Here is a 6,842-nt window from a genome sequence, read left to right on the forward strand (position 1 = left end):
TAGTGATTTTTTTATTTTAAATTAATTTTTGTAAATTATTACGATCAAGGTTTCAATTGACAAATAAAGAGATAAAACAGAATAGAAAGATTTTTAATTTAAATTTTGTCCTTCAATGTATTTATTTTTCATTATTTTGGTACTCTAAAATGTTTTTAACGACAATTCTTGTTTTCTCTCTCTTATTTTAAAGGATCTTTTTTTCTATCATCTCGTATATCAACAATGAACAATACTCTTCTCATAATCCAATTTCAAATTAATAACTGCTTTTTTATATTTCTCATTTTTCTTCATTTTCATTTTAATTTTGCAATTCCTACTCTCCTTAGATCTTTTTCCAACTTTTCATAGTTGTGCATAACCTTGTTTCATGTCTCTCTTTTTTCTTTTGGAGTTTATGTGCGTGTGAAGTAGGAATAGCAATAGATAAGATACTATAGCACCTATCACCATATTAGTATTTTAAAAAAATGCATGTACTTGACCCCATACTTGCTTTGATAATAATTTTAATTCTTATACCTATATTAGCTGAGTACTCGCATATTTATGTCTGCACATATTATTTGTGGTTGTCTATAAAAAAAAACACTTATAAAGAAAAATATGTTTATATAACTTCACATAAATAGCATAATAATACAAAAATTCAATACAAAGTTCAAATATACTAACAAAGTTCAAATATAGATAAAAAATAAATATTCAAAAATCTTTTAAAACAACTTATAAAATTGAGAGTTTTGTACTACACTCTTCAAGACTACTAAAAAGACATTAGTTAGTTATTTATTATAAAGTCAAAATAATAAAAATTGTTAGGCTATTTTACCTTTTCATTAGAATCAAAGTCTCTAACTGACAACAAACGTTGATTTTTAAGTTTACATGTTGCTTTGGTCTAGTAATACTAATAGAAATCACACAATTACATAACAAGAAAATTAGTAATTAAGCTATCTAATTAAAACTAACACCATTTAATTGAATAAATATATTAATAGAGTTTCAACTAACTTTATACACATATAAGTGCCTCCAAGGTATCCTTATGAAGTTGAGAATGATGAGAACTCAACAATCTACCTCTTGTGATAAAAGTAGATTCTGAAGCGACAATTAAAATTGGGATGGTCAAAATATCCTTAACAATTTTTCGTAATATTAGATATTTGATCCCATTTGATTTCCATCACTCAAGGATATCAAAACTAACACCTTTAGGCAAGATCTTCTCTTCCAAGTAGAGATCCATTAGACTTTGATTGGATATCATTTGTGACATTAATAAATGAATCATAATCACTTAGAAAATTGTCAACATTAAGTATATTCAAATTCATTTCCATCTTATTGGACTTTTCGACGATTTATGATTGCTGCAACAAGTTTGAATGACGCTGATCCAGAGAATAAGAGTTGAGCAGAAAAGCTCATACTTGATGAACGGAATTTTTTTTTCGTTTGCAAAAATATTTGTCGTCAACCTTCATCAAAATATGCAGAAAAATTTATGTAGTCTAGGATGCAAGCCTAGGTTGTCTCTAATGACTTTGGTTTGTAACATACATTGAATATGTTATAAACATTTACTATAAAAGCAATTAAAATAAGGGGGTTTTATATAATTTCAATTTTTAATGTAAAGGCAAGTAATGAAATTAATAAGTCCAATCAATGAAATATACAATTCTTAGTTTGTTCATGTAATTCTATCTCTATCCCTCTCAAGATTCAATATTTTTCCTCTTCCTCTGAATTAGGGTAACTCAAAAAGCAAGAATTAACCTTAAAGTCTCATACGAATTAAGCAATTTACATGGGCTCCAACGCTCTTCCCCAAAATTACACAACCTTAGAAATTAACTTAGGATTAAGCAAACTAAATTAAGAATTTCACTAAACGAATTAGGGTTAATTAAGCAATGTCCCCCTCATTCAACCATTAATTCAATTCAAAGAGTTGGGAAATGTAAATTCATGAAGGAAAGGGAATTATATTGACATTTATACCCAAAAATTCAAGAATCCATGAACCCACTAAGGATTACAAAAAAGTTTAGCTCTCCATAAGGATGGGTCTTACAAATTCAAGATGAAAACAAGAAAAATTCAACATCATCAATGCAAGAATTAAAGGAAAATGAAGAGAAATTGTAAATCAAATCCTAAGATTGGCCTTGGCTGTCACCCAAGGATCCTAAGCTCTGCAAAATGCTCTCAAAGTGGCAAAAGAATCTAAAGTTATGTAAAAAGCTTCATACCCTAATTTCTTAAATCCTATTTATAGTGTAGAAATTTTTGCCTAAAGTAACTACTATAGTTTCATAGTGATAACACGCAGTGCTCCATAGTAGTTACTCTCGCTCCATAGTGGTTACGCGCAAGTCCTGTAATCTGGGCCTCTTTAGAGTTGTCACTTTGGTATCAGAGTGATAACTTTAGCTGCTCCAGAGTGTCTACTATGGTTTCAAAGTAAGCACGCGCAGCAATTCTTCAAAATGGGTCTCTATAGTTGTTACTATGGGTTCATAGTGATCACTTTAGTCTGTCCTTCTAGACTTAGCTTGCTATAGTGTTCACTATGGGACCCAAAGTGGTCACTTTCATCTCAAACTTTCTCAAATGGTGAAAATTCATGGAAAAAGTCTAGAAGTTCCTACACAATTATTCAAATAATCAAAATTACAAATTATATCCATGTAAATCAATGTAAATTAATCAAGAAATAAGAAACCTATGATATTTGACCAAAATGATGTTTTTATGTTATTTACACTTCTTAAGTTTACTTTTTCTATTAAGAACCATCAAAATGACAAGTAAAAATTCAATAAAATGTAGATTCATGAGTACTCTACAAAGACTAAGAGTGAATACATAACACTTTTTTTTTCTAATTTTTTAACCTAAAATTGAAAGAAAAAGAGAGAGAGAGAGAGAGAAAGATAGAGTACTTAAGTACATATAATCATACTTATTTCCATTAAAATTTACAGATATTTTTTCATACTCGTACTCGTTTAAAGGATAAATACCTTACATGTTGCAGGAAAAATAAAATTACAGGTACCTATCGAGTTTTTGCTCGTTATCATCCCTAGTATGAAGGTTTGAAATGACAGAATCAAAGCTAGATTAGTAATGCTAGCTCATGGAATTGTCACAACCAAAAAATGAGTCAATAATTGGCACAGACTAAATTACCTAGAAACACTACTTAACCTGACAAGCCTATTTAGAAACAAACAAACAAAACAATAAACATTTTTAATCAAGTAATACCACATTTTTGCCAAAATTTTGGCAGACTTTCTTTTGTATTTTTATTATCTCAAAATAAGGACACTTGTCAAGATTGATTTATAATTCAATCAAAGTCAATCAAACTCCAACATATTATAATATCAAAACTATAATATCTAATACATGTCCAAAATAAAAAGTCTAACTCATTAATGTCCAATATATATATATATATATATATATATATATATATATATATATATATATAAAACAAGGTAATCAAAACAAACGAAGGCTTATCAATAGAGATTCTACTAGGTTGGATTGATTTTTGATCCATTAAAATTGCAACTCTACTGTCTGATGATCTATAAATATTAAGTAAATAAAGAATGAGTCACACATACTCAATGAGAACATAATAACAATAATAAACATGAAAGGGAAACAAATATCACACGAGTAGTTCGCAATCATAGGAATTAATTAAAGCATATCATTTTTAACAAAAAATCATTCTAGTTACTCAAACAAAAGCCTCATCGTGCTCAAAAGTTTACAAATCTATACCATTAAGAAAAATATTATTTCAATCACAAATACTATAATAAAATACACATATACCAAATTAAATGATATTAGTTTTCTAAAAATATCATCAAAATAGACATCAATATAATGCTATAATGGTCACTCATGAGAGAACCAAATTCTAAGTCAATTCCACCTTATTGATAATCCTCTCCTTCCAAGGGTAGCTTCTCCCATAGGAGTTGCTAATGGGTAGTCCTCTCTTGACATACATCATGTTGTAATTAATCTCAACCGGGACAACTTGACCTCATTGATATCCTTTTATGTGCATTGACAAATAAATACTATCAAATAAAATTAAAACAACTAATTCTTTCACAATTTTCTAAATAAATTCATATAATTAAATTAAATACATGTCCTAATAACTTTCTCATGATCAAAATATAATTTAAGACTTGTTTCTCTCTAGTTCAAATTTTAAGACAATAATAATATAATAAATAATTAAAATAATAATAATATTTAAAATAAGTTACTATAATTATTATTCACTCACAAGTAATAAACATTAGTTAACTCATTTTAGGACTAATCTGAAAAAAGTGTAAGCCTACAATTTTAAATACCATCTTTATCCGTCCTAACAACCCATGAGGAACATACATACTAAATTTTGCTACTTGAGGCATAACCAAGCCAGAGATGCCGTTGGTGAATATAGGAGCTAAATGTAGCTACAGAGACACATTGCTGAGGAAGATAGAGTGATTGAAGCTCAAAAAGCCGACCAACCTTACAACCTGTCCCAAGAATATGTTTTGTTGGTGAATCCTACGCCTGAACACTAGAAGGAGAAAAGAGAACATTTAATCCTTTTTCTCACAGTTGACCAACAGAGATAAAATTGAGTGCCAAAGTTGGAATATAATAAATATCACGAAGATTGAGATATGAGGTAGATAATGACCAGTATGATTGATGTTCATTTTAGTACCATTTGTTGTGTGATTGGTCGTAGAGAAGGAAAAGGTGTTGGAGAAGGCAAGAGTTTAATATTATTAGTCACGCGGTTACAACACGCAATGAGAACTTGAATGAGCTTTATACTATTCTAGTTTTTACTCCTTGGGTTAGTTCCGAAGGGTACGTAGTGGTAACCCCATTATCAATTTTATTTAATTATTTTTTGTCGAGACCCAAAGGATTTTTTTTTTTTTTTATTGTCAAAATCTAAAGGGCACGAATGAGCTTTATACTATTCTAGTTTATAGAAAGCTTGTTATTTGGCCATTGCATGAAGGTGATTTTGATGTACAGGAGGAAAATAATCAAAACGCTACGGAAAATAAAGCTGAACTCGTTAAGAGCCTAAACATGCAAAGACAACGTACGTGCCATTGCAGCAGCTCATAGGGGACGATTGGACGAAGACTCTTGCATCCAGGAATTCCTACAAAGACAAGGGTGGTAGGTCATCTCACAACTCTACAATCCACAAACAGTTGAGCAGCTGGTGAGATATAGGAGACAAAACCCATGTGATTGAGCTCATGAAGTAAACGGAAGAAGATTTAGGTCTAGTTTAGAAACTTCTTCAAAAAATTATACAAGAAAAAAAAATAGAAAAAAGCTTTTTTTAAGTTAGAAATAACTTATTTCAAATTTTAAGTAATTAATTAATTCAGCTCACCCTAATTCAAAAAAATAAAAAATCAGCCTACCCAATTTTATTCAAGCAAATTATGCACATTTTAAAAATAAATTAAACCCTTTTGTGCTAATGTTGCATTTGGATAAGGACTGAAGTAGAGAATAAATAAATAAATAAAGGAGAAAAAAATAGAATAAAAATGGAGTAAAAAATATGTATCGTTTAGATGTCACAAAATTATTGAATGTATTCAACATTAATTTGATTTTTTTAATATATATTATTTTAACTTAATTAAACTGTGTTTTACTTTCTGTATAGAACATGGTAGTTATGAAATTGTAACGGATATTTAGGAATTAAAAAATAAACAATATTAAAGTGAAGAAGAAGGTTGGAGCAGCAACGAATAAAGGTCGCAAGGAGTTTTAAAACTAACAAGGATATTTTTTAAATGAAAAAAAAAAAAAGAAATGTTGTCCAAGAAGTGCAAATAAAAACTAGGGAGTGTAAAAAGCAAAGCCCAAGAAGAGAAGATGGTTATGGAGTAGGCCTTTCTTTGTTTCTTTCTATTTTAATTTTATAACATTACTTTGATTTTTATTTTTTTTTAATATACTTTGTTTCACTTTCTGTTTAGAACATGGGAGTTTTGAAACTGTAAGGGATATTTAAGAATTAAAACACAAAAAACATTAAAGTGCGTAAATAGTAACAAAAATGTGAAAAAGTAATTTTCAAAATTCAGTTAAATTTTATAAATCATGAATTAACTGAGGTCCATATTTTATTTCTCCTTTATTTTCCCTTTTTTTTTCTGAATAAACATTTTCTTCAAAACTATGTGTAATTACCAAATCAAAAATAATTTAGGTATAGTTAATATTTAACTTTAAAAGTATATTTGGATAAGATATTTTAAGTGAGTAATTATTTTTAAATAATTATAATTTTATGAATTAAAATTTTTTATTTGAATATTTAATTTTAAAAAAATTAAATTTTAAAAACTCTATTGAAGATTTTGAATAAATAAAATCAAATTTTAAATTCTAATAAAAGCGTAAGAGTTTGAAATTATTTTTTTATTTGTTGTGTATTCTAATCAAATTTTTATTTATAATTAATTTATTAATTTAAATATCATATTTTTAATTAATTTTTGTTAAATATACTGATAATTTTATTTTTTTTAAATATAAATAATTAATTATTTTATTTAAATAAAAATATTTAAAATAAAAAATCAATTATTCTATTCAAAAAATATTTTAAATAATAAAAAGTAAATAATGTAATTTAATTTTTTAATATTTTTAATTACCCAGTTAAAACACAAGAGAGAAGGTTGATGTATAATTAAATAAAACGAGAAAAGAAAAAAAACAGTTTTATTACCAAAAGT

Source organism: Abrus precatorius, unplaced genomic scaffold (genome assembly GCF_003935025.1).
Source record: "Abrus precatorius isolate BTA unplaced genomic scaffold, Abrus_2018 Scaffold5, whole genome shotgun sequence".
In the NCBI taxonomy this organism is placed as follows: Eukaryota; Viridiplantae; Streptophyta; class Magnoliopsida; order Fabales; family Fabaceae; genus Abrus; species Abrus precatorius.